Genomic DNA, 19,667 nt, shown 5'->3' on the forward strand with positions numbered 1-19,667 from the left:
CCCCACCATCGACCTGCTTGCGAGTGCATAGCGCTTGCGAGCGGGTCTGAATCAGGCCCATAGTGAGCCCGCAAGGGGACAAATTTCTTCTTTTGGTGACCTTTATGGGCATGGAACCGCACTTCTGCCCTCAATTCAGGTCACTTCCAGGTACATCTATTGAAGGTAGCATGCTCTTCACCGAACGGACCCTGACGTCATCAGTTACTATCCACGTGGACATAGAGGGAGGACATAAACCTGAGGTGAGCGAAGCGAGCCAACAAAGGTACAAATTTCCACTATCGGGGTCAGATACTCCAGCTGAGACGAGATAACAGCACTGTGAGGGCATGCAACTGCACTTCCGCCTTCACTCCACGTCACGTCCAGGTCGTTAGGATGTAGGAGCAATGGAGCCAACTGTCTACTGAAGGGGATCGAGACACTACCATAGTCACACCTGCGCTCAGTCACCGCACTCACACACACGGCAACATGGCCGCCGCTTGCACATGCGCACTGCACCAATCTGTCCCGTGATAGTCGAGCGGAAGTGGCTTCATCGGCCATCTTAGTTGAGGGCATAATATTGGAAGTCTATAGTAACAAACTAGGCTGTTTGTCATGGCCATTAGTAGTACATGTGAGCTTAGAGCAGCTAATTCTTCCCCTGTTTTTATAGTTACAAACAATGGAGTATCACCACACTGGAAAAGGGTCACGGCTTTATTCCAAATTTTTCAGTATTCCAAATTTAGGAACTTTAACGGTACTATTATTAATATGCGGACTGAGGGCCTGATTCAGAGCCGGACACTCTGAATGAGCGCCCGCTCTGAATCAGAGCGTTTTTTTGGGTGCATCCTCCTGGACGCTCGCATAGCTGTGGGTTACCACCCACAGCTTATGTGAGCGTCCATGATGATGGTTGCGATGGTCAAGACCATCGCGACCATCGGGCTTGTGACGAGACCCTGCGGTAGGGTCTCGTTGCCGCAAGCCCAGGAGTGATTTTGGCTCTATCAGAGCCAAAATCACTCCCACTGACATCACTTGTGATGTCAGTGGGGCCGGACCCAGACGGTAGGCGTTCCCATGGTAACGCCTCCGTCTGGCAGCCATGCCCCCGGCACACCCACCAAAGGGGGCGTGCTGTCACTCACCATCGACAGCACGCCCCCTTTGGTGCGAGACCCCGAGCGACGGCTACCCCGTCGCTCGCCGGGTCTCGCGCATGCGCACAACGGAGCAGCCTCCGTCGTGCGCTATGCGCATTTGGGTACCATTGACCGCTTGCGAGTGTCCTGCGCTCACGAGTGGGTCTGAATGAGACCCTGAAAGCGGAACCATTGGAAAGTATAACCTGCTTATACAAAGGTACGCTGCATGCGGCTTCTGACATTCCCCCTCGTAGTCATACTTACCTACTCTCCCGATTCGGACAGGAACTTCACGAAAATCGGGTGCCACTCCCTGCCCCCGGTGGCGGGGCCAAAATGATGAGTTTCCGTGGCCACGCCCCCGCTCCATCCCCATTACGGGTAATTCGCCTGGCCCCGCTCCCCTCTGCAGTGCCACGTCCCCCAGGTTGGCTGACCTAGCTGCCCCCTCCCGGAGGAGGTCGCAAGAATGTCGGCAAGCATTCTCGTAGTTCAGGTATCAGCATTACGTTTCCTGCAGGTGGCAGATGGAAAACGGGAGCACAACATGGTGTCCTGTCAGTATGGTGTCATGTGTCACATAGCACCGTATCCCTACTCATAAATTAGCTCTTGAAATAGACAATCACTGACTATAAGCTAGTCTTAATATGATATGTATTACAATGTATTTATGTAGCTACTAAAAATTAGGAGCCACATTTCGGTTTAGTCATACCGCTTTTCCACTTATGTCCCAAACCAGGTCAGACCCGGGACAACCTTTTTCCACTGCGGTGCCGATGCGGGTTAGTCCCGGTTTGGCACCGTTCACACTGCACATGGCCACAGTGCTGGCGCTTGGATAAGACATCATCTCCTTGTGCCGTAATGCGGCTCTCCCCGTGCTGTACACGGGTCCCGGGTCGAAGGACCCATGTTACCAGATTACACTGAGCCTTACCTGGGTCATTCCCGGCAATAACCCTGGTGTCTCCTTTCCACAATATCGGGACAGTCGCAATAGAGTTGGGACCATTGGAAAACTGTACGGGTTTCTCATAACAATGTTTGAAGCTTTGACTAATTGCAGCTGCTGGTGGTGTCTGTAGCTCTGTTGCTGCTGGTTAGATCCTGGAAAGTTGGGGCCCTGTTTGGAAATAGCTATTCATCGCCTCAAAAAATCTAAATATAATGTATATATATATATGGTGTATATATAATGTATATATATGGGGGGGCGATTCAAATGTTCTCCCGGCGGCTTTTTTTTTGATGCTTGACAGAGCAAGTCAATTGTTGCTCCGTCAGGGCGCGATAGCCGCTGGCGCCGGCATTTTCTGCACGCACTCAGGAGTGCGCAAGCAAAAATGTGCGTGAAACACCCTGGTTAGGGCGCGCTAACCGCAGATAGCGCGCCCTAACCACAAATTAAGATGGGTTTAGCCGTTTTAGACGGCTAAACCTCGTCTTTTAGTTGGCGAAGAGGGCGATAATTAATGAGCACCCAGTTTGATATTCAATTCTTCTGGGCGCTCATTAATTATCAAACTGGGCACTCATTAATTATCACGCCAAAAAACATTTGAATTGCCCCCACGGTGTATATATATGGTGTATATATGTTGTATATATAATGTATATATATGGTGTACTGTATATATAATGTATATATTTTAGGGTGCATACCCTGATGAAATATGCAGTGCATGCCTATCCCTGGTGCCGATGCTCTCTATATTGGATACTGTGTAACTGTAAGATTGTGTTTATTACATTTTATTTTGATATATATTGAACCAATACAGTTTATACTGATGTTGGGCATACCCCACTGATTGCTCTAGTAACACCCTTCTTCCATATAGTATTTCCACCCAGCAGAGTTCCCTAACCTCCCCCCTCTGACTATCCACTGACATTCCCCTCTCCCCTGCCCACATGCCCACTGCCTAGGAGATTTACTTGTCTTCTCACTCTCTTTCATACCCCACAATCATGCCCTCTCCCATTCATGCCGCTACCACCTTCGTAATATTGCCTGTATCAGACCCAGTGAAGCCTTGGTATTTTGCTTCTACACGGGAACACACTGAAAGAGGCACAGCTGCGATACTCCAGGAGGTGGCAGCCACGGAATACCCTGAGGTGTTTAACACAGGAGGCACAAATGCCAAAGGTACAGCTGTTTGTACAGCGAGTAGTGAGTAATGAGATACTGTACACATATGTGCAGGCACTGTGGGAACAGATGTGTTGCATTATTTGGTGGGCATGCGTTACGCTCTACATTATATCGTAGACACTACATTGCTCTCTGCATTGTTTAGCAGTCACTGCGTTGCTATCTGCATTATATGTTAGGCACTGCATTGCTCTCTGCATTATATGGTGGGCAATGAATTGCTCTCTGCATTGTAAGGTTGGCACTGCGATGTTCTGTGCATTATATGGTGGGCACAAAGGTACAGCTGCGTACATAAAGTGTGTCATTTTTGGTAGATTGCCACAAGGTACAGAGGGCCTGATTCAGACCCGGTCGCAAGCGCTGTGCGCTCGCAACCGGGTCGATGGTGGCCCAGAGCGCATGCGCACGACGGAGCCGGCTCCATCGCGTGCATGCGCGAGACCCGGATAGCGATGGGCAATCCGTCGCTCCGGGTCTTGTACCAAAGGGGGCGTGCTATCAATGTTAAGTGACAGCACGCCCCATTTGGTGGGCGGGCCGGGGGAGTGGCTGCCCAAACGGAGGCGTTCCCATGTGAACGCCTCCGTCTGGGGCCGGCCCCACTGACATCACGAGTGATGTCAGTGGGAGAGATTTCGGCTCTGTTTGAGCCGAAATCTCTCTGGGGCTTGCGGCAACGAGACCCTACCACAAGGGTCTCGTCGCAAGCCCGATGGTCGCGGGTGGTCACAGCTATGCGAGCGGCCAGGAAGCCATTCAAAAAAGCCCCCCCCCTGATTCAGAGTGAGCGCACTGTCAGAGCGTCCGGCTCTGAATCAGGGCCAGAGTTGCATAGGCACTGTTTGTACAGCGCATAGTGTATGAGATAATGTACACATATGTGCATTATTTGGTGGGCCCTGCATTGCACTCTACATTATATAGGGGTCACTGCATTGCTCTCTACATCATATGGTGGGCACTGCATTGCTCTCTGCATTATATGATGGGCACAGTGTTGCTCTCTACATTATATGACAGTCACTGCGTTGCTTTCTGCATTATACGGTGGTCATTGTATTGCTCTCTATATTATATGGTGGTCACTGCGCTGCTCTCTGCATTATATGGTGGGCACTGTGTTGCTCTCTGCATTATATGGTGGTAACTGCATTGCTCTCTACATTATATGGAGGGCACTGCATTGTTCTCTGCATTATATATACAATGCAGAGAGCACTGCGATGCTCTCTGCATTATATAGTGGACACAGCAATGTTCTCTGCATTATATGGCAGGCGATGTGTTGCTCTCTGCATTATTTGGTAGGCACTGTGATGCTCTCTGTATTATATGGTGGATACTGCGATGTTCTCTGCATTATATGGCGGGCAATGTGTTGCTCTCTGCATTATATGGTGGTCACTGCGATGCTCTCTGCATTATATGGCAGGCACTGCGATGCGCTCTGCATTAATATGGTGGATACTCCGATGTTCTCTGCATTATATGACGAGCAACGTGTTGCACTCTGCATTAAAATGTATGTTGGGCACTGTGTTGCTCTCTGGAATATATGGTGGGCACTGTGATGCTCTCTGCATTATATGGTTGGCACTGCGATGCTCTCTGCATTATATAGTGGACACAGCAATGCTCTCTGCATTATATGGTGGGCACTGCCTTGATCTCTGCATTATATGGTGTTTACTGTGAAGTTCACGTGTGAGTGCTGGACCCCAGTCTTACCAACATGATTACAGTTATATTGCTAACATGGTTAAAACATTATTTCCACGTCAGCATTCTCCGGTTGACATTACGCTGTCATTATTGTGACTGCCGACAATCAAAATGGTCCCCTCAGGAGAACGGCAGCCATATTATACTGTAGCTTTAAATATACATTTTAAATTTGGGATGACACATAGCAAAAGGCCACTACAAGGCACGTCCCTTTTGTACATCTGTGCAGGTGAATGTTCGTGTTCTCACCGTCCGTACACGTAACGCCGATAGGTGTGCAGGCCCGCCAAGAGCCGCGGCGGGTCCGGGTAACAGGGGGCGTGGCCTAATCGTGAGAGGCGTGGTCACGCCCCCTTCGAAAAAAAAATGTCACTGGTGAGGGGGGCACTCTGAGCCCCCTCAGCCTGGCGCAAAGCCAGGGGGGCGCGATCAGTGTGATTGCTCCCTCCCCACAGGCAGGGCTGTTGAGAGCCTGGCCGAGTCCGAGTAATGGAGGGGGCGTGGCCTAATCGCGGGAGGCGTGGCCACGCCCCCTTGAAAAAAAACCCAATGATGATTTTTTTTCAGTGCCGCTGCGCACTGGGGAGGGGGGCGCTGTAAGCCCCCCAGCCCGGTGCTAAGAAGGAAGGGGGCGTGATGAGTGTGATCGCTCCCCCCCACAGCCATAGGAGACTGCTCCGGCTGCTGCAGCAGCTGCGAGCAGTCTCAACAGCAACCCAGCACAAAGCTGTGTGCTGAGCTGCTGTGAGGGGGGGGGGCGACGCCGGACCTGGGCCCCGCCGAGCCCCTCTAGCAAGCCCGGGTAAACTGTACCCGCTCCCCCCCTCTCGGCATCCATGCCCACAGGCATAGGAGACTGACTGCTGTGGCCGTTTCTCAGCAGCCACGAGCAGTCTCCCACTGCAGCTCAGCACACGCTGTGTGCTGGGCTGCTGTGAGGGAGGGGGGGGCGGCGCCGGACCCGGGCCCCCGCGGGGGCCCCTCAGGAAGCCCGGCAATTTGTACCCGCTCCACCCTCTTGGCACCCCTGTTGGTGTGTCTTTAAACATGCCATCGGTCGCACAAACAAAACTTGCACCACCCCAATGGCAGGTGCAGTTTCTCCCTCTGACCATGGCCTCTATTCCTGCGGCTGTGTGCCTGATATAAATAAAAATAAATAAAAGATTATAAACAATGAGGGATGGGGAGGATCGGGCCCCAGGGAGGATTGTGTCTGGGGAGATAACTCACTATTTCAGGAGTCTCCCAGACATTCTGGGATAGAGTGCAAAAGTGCATCCTAAACGCATTTTGAAACAGCAGTAGCCGTGGCTAGAAGCATTTCTCCTTTAATTATTCACTTCAATGTAACATACAGTCATGGTGACATCATCGCTGACAGTTCTGATTTGCTGTTGTCACTGGTTAGTGGCCATTGTCAGTGTGAGATTGAACCTTTTCAGTCGTTTATCTGACAGCTGAGGGAGTTTGGAGACAAATTATGGTGAATTTGAGGAGTGGGAGGAATTATGGGGCAGGAGACGCCTTGTTCCAGCATAGGCGGTAAGTTTCATTCAGTTTAGCTAAATACATTGTTTGATAAGTTGAGAGAACAAATGAGCAACGTCCAAGGGCAGCATATAGAAGTCTTTTACCCTATGTATGTGCACATATGTGTGCGCTAACCAGCACATCTATGCTCTATGGGCCTGATTCAGAGCCGGACGCTATTTGCGCTCGCTCGTTCAGAAAATAGGGGTGGCTATTCAAATGAACCATTCGCTCTTTGCGGTCTGTTCACACCTCTAGGTCTGAACGAGCGAACAAAACTTGCGGTCGTTTTTTGGAAAACTACGCCCCCTGGCCGTTCGCATCCTACGTCATGTCCGCTATTTATTAGATTAATCGAGTACATCGACCAGCGTATGAACTGCTCGCTATTCTTGTGGTTGGTTTTTCCTACCACAATCTTGCGAGCAGTTCTGACTATAAAATAACCCAGTGACGTGGTCAATGCTGTATTAATTATGCACACTCATAAAACGCCCGTTTTGACCTTTAAGCACGCCTGCGTTCTGATCTCCACTCCCCGTTTTCAAACACCTTGTCACTCAAAATAGCAGGCATTCACTATTTAGCGAACAAACGATTTTCAGCCGCACTGACTGGTTCGCGCATGCGTATTACGTTCCGCACGTAATATGCGCAGTTGTGCAAACATCGCTTGGAACGAACGAGCGGCCGCTTACGAGCGGCTCTGAATCAGGCCCAATGTGCAAAAAAATAATATTCTGATACTCTGAGTTACTGTTACCAGGCAGTAATTCATCTTAGGCCTCGCTGATGTGCCCACCTGCATTCCATGCAGTCCCCATCTATACTGTATGTATATCTGAGTATATGTGTGTGTGTGTGTATATATATATATATATATATATATATACACACACACACACACACACCAGTTTATGGGGTCTATTTACTAAGCAGTGTCAAGAGACAGAGTGAAAAGTGCTATGAAAGTGATAAGGTACCAGCCAATCAGCTCCCAACTGTCATCTCACAGGCTGTGTTTGAAATATGACAGTTGGGAGCTGATTGGCTGTCACCAACCTGATGTTGATCGACAGCTCGCCCCGTTTTGGAGGCGGGCAGGGGGGTGGCTGGCCAAACGGAGGCATTCCCGTCGGAACGCCTGTCGTTTGGGGGCGGCCCCACTGACATCACGAGTGATGTCAGTGGGTGAGCTTCCGGCTCTAATAGAGCCGAAAGCTCACTGGGGCTTGCGGGAACGAGACCCTACCACAAGGGTCTCGTTGCAAGCCCCGATAGTCACGATGGTCGAGACCATCACGACCATCACCTGGCCGCTCGCAATAGCTGTGGGTGGTCACCCACAGCTATGCGAGCGGCCAGGTGGCCGTACAAAAAAAAAATGCCCTGATTCAGAGTGTCCGGCTCTGAATCAGGCCCACTGTTTCATGTATAGTCCCCACACATAAACAAAATATGAAGACATATATATTGTATGTGTCATTCATATGACAGATCTTTAGTATATATCTTTCCCAATCAACATGATCAGGTGTGCATGAAGAAAATACAGTGCTATTGGTATCGTCTATAAGCATGTAAAGTGATATCTTCCGTTCAATAGTGCATCAATACATGATCTGGTTTGATTCCTCTAAAGTATAAATGATCAATCACACATCCCTCTATAAAGGGAAGAGATTAATGTAATCCCTACATGAGAGGGAATCACCTTATTCTCTTTCCAACAATCTTTAAACAATATATTCTTAATAGAATGTTTCTAATAGCATGTAGTGTAATATTTATACCTTCTGATAAATATCAGTTATTTATCATCTTCCTCTGTAATCAGAGAAATAGAAACTTAATCATGCAATTCCTCCATAAAAGGAGTCATATTTTTATTCTAAGGCAGCAAAGACTTTGCAACAGAGTTTCCATATACAGTATCTCACAATGACATAGAAACACTGTATCATAATTTAAACTCTTTTACATGCAGTATTGAAACAATTCATGTGTACTGTATATTGCAAAATAAATGTGTAAGGTTATAGTGTCTATATAATGCCGACTGTCAGCTGCCCCTGTGTGATACCGTGAGATGTTCCCAGTATCTGGGTCCCATATCTGAACTCCTATGAACTGGCCCGTGCACCGTTTCAGTAAGTGAAAGATGCTGTAAAACCCCTGAAATGCCGTGTTCAGGGGTTTTACTGCATTTTCCATATGTGCTAAGCGTTACCCAATAGAAGCCTATGGCGGGCTTCTTATCAGGATGCTTTAAACGGATCCTTCCCATCACCCCTGTGGCCTGTACATGCGCAGAAGGACTCCAGAGGTACTTCTGGGTGTTAAACCTGGAAGTCCCTTTATCTGGGGGCATCGCAAAGGACACCTCTTATCGGGAGAGCTATCCTTAGTGACGTAAATCACATATCTAGTAGAAAAAGGGGCGTGGCCATGAAAAGGGGGTATGTCTATAAGACGCGTCCCCTTTTCGTTGTACCTGGGGGAGTGCCCGGCACTTGTGGGCAGCCCCCAGCGCTGCAAACAGTGAGAATAGATGCCGGGCGCATGCGCCCGGCTTCTATTTTCCGGGGGTGACTGGGTCACCGCACATTTCTTCACCCGTGAGACACTGCGTCCCGCGGGTGAAGACGGCACCCGCAGGCTGTGAGGGCAGGGTGCTTTTTGCCCTCCAGAAGGAGGGCAGGGCGCCGCGCCCCGCTAAAACAGCCTAGCGGGAATGCTATTCTAGGTACATATACTGCGATAATCAACCGCAGTATGTACCCAAAGAGAGGCGGGATCTACCATATGGCGAATGTGATGCTTAGTACATCCCGCCCTATAGCTTTAAAGCACGGTATGTACTACCCAGCCTTGCTGTGAGCTGATTATAAAGTGACAGCATGATGAGAAACTGCTGCTGTGTATAATACCGTCACATATAAAGTAGTGGTCTGTAGCAGTCAGTGATAGTGACAGGCCGGTTAGGATGGGGTCTCTTATTAATAAGCTGTGAGGAGCTTTTTGCCAGAGTAACGCTAACAAAGGCCCCACCGCCACTTCTGACAGCGACTATTTGGGGGAGGTAACAGGAGAGTGGAGAATAAAATGCAGGTCTCTGTGGCAGGGTGCAGCCAGTGACTGCAATTTCGTATGCAGTAGTATTGGCCCCAGCGCTTAGTTGATATGGAGCCTATGGTTGCTCAGAGGTCCGATGGTGTGAACGATGCTTGTCCGATGTTGCGTCTTTGTCGCAAGCGGCAGCTCTGAGAAGCCGGTAGTGGGCGTCCCTATACAAAAGTCGGTGGCTGCAACATTTTCAAATCTTCTCAGATCCGCTAGGCAGGAAGATGCAGTGGCCACCCCTGAACCAGGCCCTAAATCAGGAACAAGAGAGAATATTTGTCTCCTTTAGTGAAACGGGCTGGAGACAACAGATCTAGGATTTGAGGATACTTAGTGCTACTAGACTGTGGCTGGCACTATGGGGGCACAGTGATATGTCAGTCAGTGTAGGCACCCTCCCTCATCCCTGAACATGGCCAATCTGTCGTTATTGGCAGATTGACCGTCATGTTCAGGCGATGATTTGATGTCGGAAACTACCAACGGGAGCGCGCATCGCTGGTCGTTTCCATCATTGTAGTGCACAATTAATGAGCGATTTTACGATTATGTCGTAATCGTTCAATCGCTCATTAAAATCGCCTAATGGAAACGCGGCTTTAGACATAATTCGGGTTGTAACTGTAACCAGATCTGGAAAGGTGAAAAAAGACACGGTATCCGGATAAGAGATCAACAGTGTCAAGTTAGACACTCAATAGGTCGACAGGCAACAGGGACAAAGGTCGACAGGTACAAAAGTTCGACTGAAAAATGGTCGACAGTACAAAAGATCAACATGGGCAAATAGTCGACACTGAAATGGTCAACACAGGTTTTTTCAACATTATTAAGGTTAGGCACTTGACGGAAGGTTAGGATTGGGCACTAGGGGAAGGGTTTGGCTAGTATTAGGCACCAGGGGGAGGGTTACAGTTAGGCACCAGGAGGAGGGTTAGGGTTAAGGTGAAGATTAGGCCTAAATTTCAACAAAAAAAAAATGTATGGACCTTTTGTCCATGTCGACTATTTGCACTGTCGCCCATTTGTTTCTGGTGACCTTTTGTACCTGTTTACCATCTGTTGTTGATCTGCTAAGTGTCTATCAAGACATTGTCGATCTTCTATACACCTGTGGTGCTACAGCTGCTCTGGAACTACACATCCCAGTATGCCCTGTTACAGTTTTGCTGCTAGGGCATGTTAAGATGTGTAGCTCCACAGCAGCTGGCCTTCCACAGACTGCCTACCCCTGATCTAGACACACTATTGTGCAGGCAGGGGTATATCTAGGGATCCAAGCGCCCCTAGCAATGTAATGGACTGGCACCCCCCCCCCTTAACAGTGCCCCCAGTAGTAATCCCCCTATGCTGCAATGCCCCCAGTAGTAGTCCCCCCTAAGCAGCATTGCCCCCAGTAGTAGTCCCTCTATAAAGTGCCCCCAGTAGTAGTCCCCCCCACACTTGTGGGGCTGGGGGACCAGCAGGGGTAGTCCACCCATTGGCTGCTGGTGGCACTGCCAGACGGCGTCCCCCCTTTGGTCGGCGCCCCTGGTGAGTGCCATTCTGGCCAATGGGTAGATACGCCCCTGTGTGCAGGTTATAAGGAATCTCAGGGGGTTGTGTCCGCAATGGGTGAGGTATAGAAGACTGAGGTTGCCTACCCCTGATCTAGATTATTTATCCCCCACATAAGTCACAAATAAATAAAATTTTTGAGGTTAAAGCACCATTAAAAATGCAATCTGGAGTGATAGTAACTTGCATTCATATCCTATAGACACACGGATGCACGGACTATAAACACCAATAGATCAGATAGTTATACATGTAAATCAGTACAATGATACAGTACAGCTCATGTGGATTGGGCAGTGAGATATTGGGGTCTATTTACTAAGCAGTGTTAGGAGACAGAGTGAAATGAGATAAGGTGCCAGCCAATCAGCTCCCAACTGTCATCTCACAGGCTGTGTTTGAAAAATGACAGTTGGGAGCTGATTGGCTGGCACCCTATCACTTTTCACTCTGTCTCCTAACACTGCTTAGTAACTAGACCCCTTAATGAGGATCTGTTTAATGTCCAAAAGAAAATTTTAATTGAATGATAACAATTAACATCACAAATCTATGGATTCTCCCCTATGCATCATGTACTGTAACAATATCACATTATTTAAAAATTCTGTTCAGATCACGGACAATATTGGGGTAAAACAATTAGGGGTATATTTCAAGTGTGGGTTTTTAGAAGTGGAGATGTTGCCCATAGCAACCAATCAGATTCTAGAATCTAGAAGGTGCTAGATGAACGTTAAGGCGAATCTGAGTGGTTGCTATGGGCAACATCTCCACTTCTAAAAACCTGCACTTTAGTAAATATTATTATTATTATCATTTATTTATAGAACACCACAAGTGTTCCGCAGCACCTTACAATGTACATAAACAAGTTGTAGACAAGTTACTTACAGAACAATACAATACAGGACCAGGACATGGATAATATATATTGCTACATTAGCGACCATAACACCCAGATAAGTAACAGAGCATAAGCAGCCAAGTGTTAGGTGCCCTAGTGGTGAGTAAGAAGTAGATGAAACTAAAGTAAGGAAAAGCACAAGAGGGTAAATATAACCTCGAGTCGCCAAATCAGTTGTTAATTTTTTTGAATTGAGCCAAACTGGATGTTTCTAATGTGACATAAACTATACATTATTCACTGAGAAATATTGTATATCCTCCTATGGAATCGGTATGTAATGCACCAGACCGAAGCAGGCAAATCCCAACTGGGGCTTGTAAGGAGACTAACCCTCCCTCAGTGGTACCTAACCCCCCCTCCCCACACCCTTACCCTAAATCCCTCCGGAGGTCCCTAAACCTAACTTCCCCCCCTCCCTGTGGCCAGAACCTGAGACTCCCGGCTTACCTTCATTCGGTATACCGGGTGTCAGGATTCCATAGTGGGGCTAATAACTTCCATGTCGGGTTTGCAGTGTCGGGATATCGGTGGCCGGTATAGCGCCCGCTGGTATCCAGACCTCCTATACATCAGTTGGGCGCTGCAATGGAATCAGTATGTATGACCGCCGGTTCAAATCCCGATGCCGGAAGACCGGCAGCAGTGAAGATCCGAAAGGTGATTTAGGTAAGTAACACTAACCCTGTCCCACCTAACCCTCCCTTAGGGGTGCCTAACCCCCCCCCCTAAGTGCCTAAACCTAACCCCCCAATCCCCGCAGCCTAAACCTAACTTTCCCGGGGGGGTGCATAACCCTAAGTCCTGGTGCCCCTAACCCAACCCTCCCCCCCCCTGTCCGCGCCCGCCTTATCCCTTATCTTCGTTCAGATATCGATAATGATAGGCATTGGGATTTCGACGCCTATCATTCGACCCTTGTCGGGAAGCTGGTGGTCGGCATTTCAACCATCGGCTTCCTGACTGCATCCCGCTGCAATTCCCTTTCAGGTTTTAAAAAGTTGCAGAACATAATGACTTAAAATCAGGAGGATTATAAAGCGTATTTGCAAGGCCGGAGTTTACAAAAATAGCCCCACAGTCAACATACAATCAGGGATTCTAAGTAATTATTTCAGAGGACGATCAGCATCTTTCATTGCAGAATTCCCCCATGCATAAGATCCAGGGAAACACTGAGGGCCTGATTCAGACCCGGATGATAAGCCACGATCGCTCACTATGGGCGATTGTCGTCCGTCTGCGCATGCGTCACAGTGCCCGTGCGCAAGCCAGTCACTGCACTCGGGAATCGTGCGCACGTAGTACACAGACTGGATGCTTCTTTGAGTGAAAGAAAAGTGTGCGTCTTTATACCGGCATGCACTCACTCTCCCGTCGCTCTCTAAGACATAGAGGGCGTCTTTACGCCCGAGAGAGCGGTCTCGGAAATGTGCATACTCTGCCCCTTTTGGATGCGAGCGATCGTGGCTTAGCGTCCGGGTCTGAATCGACCCCTGAGTTCCAGAGATATTAAGAAGTAAATGTGTCCCTTCCATTCATCACAGCCATATTGAAGTGGTGTACACTGGGACTGTCAGTGCTGGCTGGATACGTGTAACATGAGATGTATACACAGTTTAGTGACTGCTGAGATAATAAACTGTAACATTGTGGGTGAAAATCCCCATTGTATAACCAAACCTCCTTATTACTATAGAGCAGTAACTATAATGCCATAGAGTTTCCTGCACAGTGTGAAATACATACCTGACATTGCTTCAAGACCCATTTCCTATAAACACTATCACCATGCTTACCAGCCCACTATGCACACACGTCACATTCTCAGATAGCAGTTATGAATGGACAATACGCTGCTTAGTGTCACCCTGACCAATAAGAAGAGTCAATGATAGAGAGATTTTATTACAGCTAAGTGGATTACACCATAGTAGCCTGAACTGTGGCCTTGTGTTTCTAATGTATCTCCAAATGTCCCACTTTCTATTAGAAGGTAACATGTTGGGGGAGGGTAGTTACCTTGTCTGGGGTAATACATCAGGTAGTAGGGGGAGGGTAGTTACCCTGTCTGGGGTAATAATATGAGATATGGTAAGAACTTACCCTTGTTATCTCTATTTCTACGAAGTCCATAGGGTTCCATAGGATACCTTGGGGTATAGGTGTGACGTCAGTCATCGGGCACCAAAGAGTTAAGCTTTCAGCCTCCCAGGATGCACTAGGTCCCCCTCCTATACCCCGCCCCCGAGCCAAGGCATCTCAGTTAGTTACCAAGCCATAGGCCAGAGGAGGAGAAGGAAGAGAGAGAACAAAGATCTGGACACGTACAAGAATCACATTCTCACCAGAGGGAGACGGAAAACCGGTGACCAGAGCAAAGCCCATCTGCAGCACAGGTGCGACAGGGCGGGAGTCCTGTGGAACCCTATGGACTTCGTAGAAATAGAGATAACAAGGGTAAGTTCTTACCATATCTCATATTTTCTACTTCAGGGTCCATAGGGTATCCACAGGATACCTTGGGGATGTCCCAAAGCAGTATCCTTTAAGGGTGGGGACGCTCCTGTGCAGAAAGGAGAATCCGCCGCCCGAAGGAAGCATCCTGTGAGGCGAAGGTATCAAACCTGTAATACCTCACGAAGGTATGGACAGAGGACCACGTAGCAGCCTTGCAGATCTGGACTGCAGAGGCACCACGTCGAGCTGCCCACGAAGGACCCACAGACCTAGTGGAATGAGCCTTCACTGAAGGAGGAACCGGCAGGCCTTCATGAAGATAAGCTTCAGAAATAGCCATACGGATCCAGGCTGCCAAAGTTTGTTTTGAAGCAGGCCAACCCTTTTTACGGAAGCCATAGAGGACAAACAAAGTGTCCGACTTCCTAAACGAAGAAGTGCGGTCAACATAAGTCCTTAAAGCCCGCACAACATCCAAATAGGCCTCACCCACGGAAAGACCCGGTGAGTTAAAGGCCGGAACAACGATTTCCTCGTTAACATGAAACTGGGAAACAACTTTGGGAAGAAACTCGGGCCGAGTGCGGAGCACTGCCCTGTTCCCATGAAAAACCAAGAAAGGGAGTCTACAAGAAAGAGCCCCTAACTCAGAAACACGTCTGGCCGAAGCAATAGCCAGAAGGAAAACAGTCTTAGCTGTTAGCCATTTAAGATCCACTGAGCCCAGTGGTTCAAACGGCGGTCCTTGGAGAGCCCTCAGGACCACAGCCAAATCCCAAGGCGCCACAGGTGGAACAAAGGGCGGCTGAATGCAGACAACACCTTGCATAAAGGTGCGCACATCCGGGATTGTAGCAATCCTACGGTGAAACCAGACAGATAGGGCCAAAACCTGTACCTTCAAAGAAGCAAGGCGAAGCCCATGATTTAGTCCCGCTTGTAGGAAGGCGAGAATCCGAGACAGACAAAACTCCCGCGGTGCATAACCTCTCGGTCGACACCACTGGAAGAACGTATGCCACACGCGATGGTATATCCTCGCGGAAGACGGTTTCCGAGCTCGCAACATGGTACGCACCACAGAGCTGGAAAACCCCCGGGACCTCAACATGGCCGTCTCAACAGCCACGCCGTCAAAGACAGCCGAGTCAGGTCCGGGTGAAGACAAGGACCCTGAGATAGAAGGTCCGGTCGTAGCGACAACCGCAGAGGACTGTCCACGGACAGACCCTGAAGGTCTGAGAACCAGTGCCGTCTGGGCCACGCGGGAGCTATTAACAGGAGCGTCCCTCCTTCCTGTTTGAATTTCCGGATTCCACGTGGAAGGGAGACCGGAGGGAACAGGTATGCGAGCCGGAACGTCCACCGGACAGAGCATCCACCAGAGACGCCCCTTCGTCTCTTGTGCGAAACCCGTACACCGGAACTTGTTGTTGTGCCGGGACGCCATGAGGTCGATCTCTGGAAGACCCCACCTGTCCACCAGCAGTTGAAAAACGTCCGGGTGCAGGGACCATTCCCCCGGATGAACGTCCTGGCGACTTAGAAAGTCCGCCTCCCAATTTAGCACTCCCGGGATGAAGACCGCCGATATGGCCGGAAGATTGCGCTCTGCCCAAACCAGGATCCGAGAGACCTCTACGAGAGCCACCCGACTGCGGGTTCCTCCTTGCCTGTTTATGTAGGCCACGGTGGTAGCGTTGTCCGACTGGACCTGTACCGGGTGACCCTGGAGAAACCGATGTGCCTGCTGGAGAGCATTGAAGACCGCACGGAGTTCCAAGATATTTATGGGAAGCTCCGCTTCTGTCAGCGTCCACCTGCCCTGGAACAAGTGTGGACCCGAAACCGCTCCCCAGCCCCGAAGACTGGCGTCCGTTGTCAACAGGACCCAATTTGGAACCCAGAACGGACGTCCCTTGTTGAGGTGGGTTGTCTGTAACCACCAAGCAAGGGACAGGCGAACCTCCGGGGTGAGCACAATCGTCTGGGACTTCAGAGACTGAGGCAGCCCGTTCCACTTGGACAGGATCAGGTGCTGCAGAGGTCTGGAGTGAAACTGGGCGTATTCCACCATGTCGAACACCGACACCATGGAGCCCAGTAACCTCATCGCCGAGTGTAGGGACACCCGGCGGCTGTGCAGACAACTGCGCACCCTTGACTGTAAAGCAGAGATCTTGTCCTCCGTCACGAAGATCCTTTGCTGTCCCGAGTCCAATAAAGCTCCAAGATGCAGAATCCTCCGAGACGGGATTAGAGTGGACTTCTGCCAGTTGATTAGCCAGCCGTGCCGTTGCAGCAGTGCAATGGTCAGGTCCAAGTGGCGTAACAGGAGCTCTGGAGATCCTGCCACCAATAACAGGTCGTCCAAGTACGGCAACATGCGGACTCCCTGCAGCCGCAGAGAAGCTGCCATGACCGCCATCACCTTGGTGAAAACCCGTGGTGCTGTCGCCAGGCCAAAAGGTAACGCCCGAAACTGGAAGTGGTCGCTGCGGATTGCAAACCTGAGGAACTGTTGATGGCGCAAAAGAATAGGGACATGCAGGTAAGCATCCTGTATGTCCAATGACACCATGTAGTCCCCAGGTTCCAGCGCCAGAATGATGGACCGTAGGGTCTCCATCCGAAACTTCGGTACCCGCAAAGACCTGTTGAGTGCTTTGAGGTTGAGAATCGGACGATACGACCCATTGGGTTTCTGTACCAAAAAAAGATTTGATTAGAAACCCTGGCCCCTCTGGGAGAATGGAACAGGCACTATAACTCCAGCCTGGAGCATAGTGTGCAATACCTTCCGCAGCCTTGTTCCGGTCTGATGGTAGACCCGTGGTGAAGAATCGAGCCAGGGGTCTGTGCCGGAAGGAGAGGGCGTACCCGTGGGAGACCACCTCCAGAACCCAAGTGTCTGTCGTAGTGGTTGACCAACACTGGGCGAACTGCAGCAGGCGGCCTCCCACCCTGGGATCCCCCAAAGGGAGGCCCGGACCGTCAGGCCGCAGGCTTGTCATCTGGCTTGGGGGCCGGACGTCTGGTACTCCATGCCTGCTTCCGGGGCTTGACCGATGTCTTAGGGCCAGCCTGTCGAGGAAACGACTGTGGTTTGGGCCTGCCCTGGGCCCTAGATGACCGAAAGGACGATGGTCCAGAACCAGAAGGAGCAGCGGCCGACGGGAGACAAGCCGATTTGGCTGCCGCCAGCGTGGCCACAATCTTATCCAGATCCGGACCGAAGAGAACTTCTCCGGTAAACGGCAACGCCTCCAGACCCTTTTTGGAATCTGCGTCCGCCTTCCAGGATCGCAGCCACAAGGTGCGACGAGCAGCTACCGCTGCTGAAGAAATTCTAGACACCAGAGTACTAATGTCTAGGGCCGCCTCGTTGATGTAGGTGGCCGAATCACGGAGATTGCCAATCAACTCCGCCTGTTCGGCCGGACAGTCGGAATCAAAAGAAGCCTCTAATGAATCCGCCCAGCGCTCCATCGCTCTGGCAACCCAGCAAATGGCCATAGCCGGCCGTGCTGCCCCCCCCACGCAAGGGAATAAGCGGACTTCAGGCAGATCTCCACCTTGCGGTCCGTAGCATCCTTAAGGGAGGACATGGATGGCATCGGCAATGTGGCACTACGGACAAGACGGGTCACGTGAGAATCCACCTGTGGAGGGGATTCCCATTTTGCAAAATAATTATCCGCAAATGGATAAGCCACCGCCAGGCGTCTCTGCGGCTGGTATCTTTTGCCAGGCTGTTTCCACGTCTCCTCTAAATGGTCCACCAACTGACCCGAAAGAAGAAAGACTGTGGCATCGCCCTTCACATCTTTGAAAAAGGCATACTTAGATTTAGCCGCTGGGGGAACTTCGTCCTCAATCACCAAGGCTGTGCGGACCGCCCGAATAAGTCCAGGAATATATACTTTGGACTTAGCATGGAGAGGTTCCTGATCATAAGGATCCAGAATCTCCCGATCATCAGACGTCCCCTCGTCATCTTCATAAGGAGCCGAAAGAGACGCCACCGGCCGTTTATGCGGCTGCATCACAGACTCCCCTTGCAACACATCCGACAAGTGCTGTACAGAACTCGTCAGGGAGTTAACCCACGCTGGCTCCTGAGAAACCGGGAGCGGGGACATAGGGAGACTGTGGGGTACCACCAATTGTCGTGGGAAACCCTGCATGGGTGACGACACCACTGACTGCTGGGACAAACCCATCGGTGTAAACGCGGGCTGCGGAGCTAACTGGCCCACTAAGGCTGTAAGCGCTTGAGCGAAACAAGCCCAGGGCGACTCCTGTACCGGTGCAGTAACCGTAAGAGGCCGCGCCATAGACAAACACTGCTGGCAGAGGCCCTCCGCGCTACCCTCCCCCTCCGCTAACGGTACTTTACACGTAGTACACTGTAGCTGGAGGGGAAAATCACTTTCAGACATGATGGCACCACGTATGTGACCCCTCTCACCAATTATATATTTAAGAGGCGAGAGACCACCCTGCAGCACCGCACCGCAAGGGCTTAGCAGAAAAAACAGGGACAGTATAAAGCTGACAGTTTAGAAAAAAAGTTACAGGCAGCAGCGCTAGCACAGTCACATACAATGCAGAGAAATAACAATTCCTGCACTAACAGCGCTGATCACTCAACTACACAGACACAGGGCCTGGTAGGACACAGCGCTGCATACACAGACCTGACCACAGCGGAGGAGAGGTATGCGGGGGGACCCACACCACGATGCTTCCAATGCAGGCTTCCAGCAGCGTTCACCATGCTTCAGAAAAGATGGCCGCCGAGGAGCAGAGAGAAGGCTGGCCTGGGGGAGGAGCACTGACACAGGGCCAGTCAGCACAGTGCAGAGAGGGCTGTGTGCAGCGGGGGAGGCGCCGGCTGTGAGACAGGGAAGGCGCGCTCCCCTGGCATGCATTTAACCCCTGGGACGCCGCAGCGCTACCGCTCTGCTGCGGTCCGCTGTCCCAGGGGGTAGTGGAAGCGCAGGTTGGTCGCCTGGCTCCACGCTGCAGCCAGTCCCCAGGGAGCCCCCTG

This window comes from Taudactylus pleione, unplaced genomic scaffold, assembly GCF_031769625.1.
Source record: "Taudactylus pleione unplaced genomic scaffold, aTauple2 ptg000442l, whole genome shotgun sequence".
NCBI classification, from domain to species: domain Eukaryota; kingdom Metazoa; phylum Chordata; class Amphibia; order Anura; family Myobatrachidae; genus Taudactylus; species Taudactylus pleione.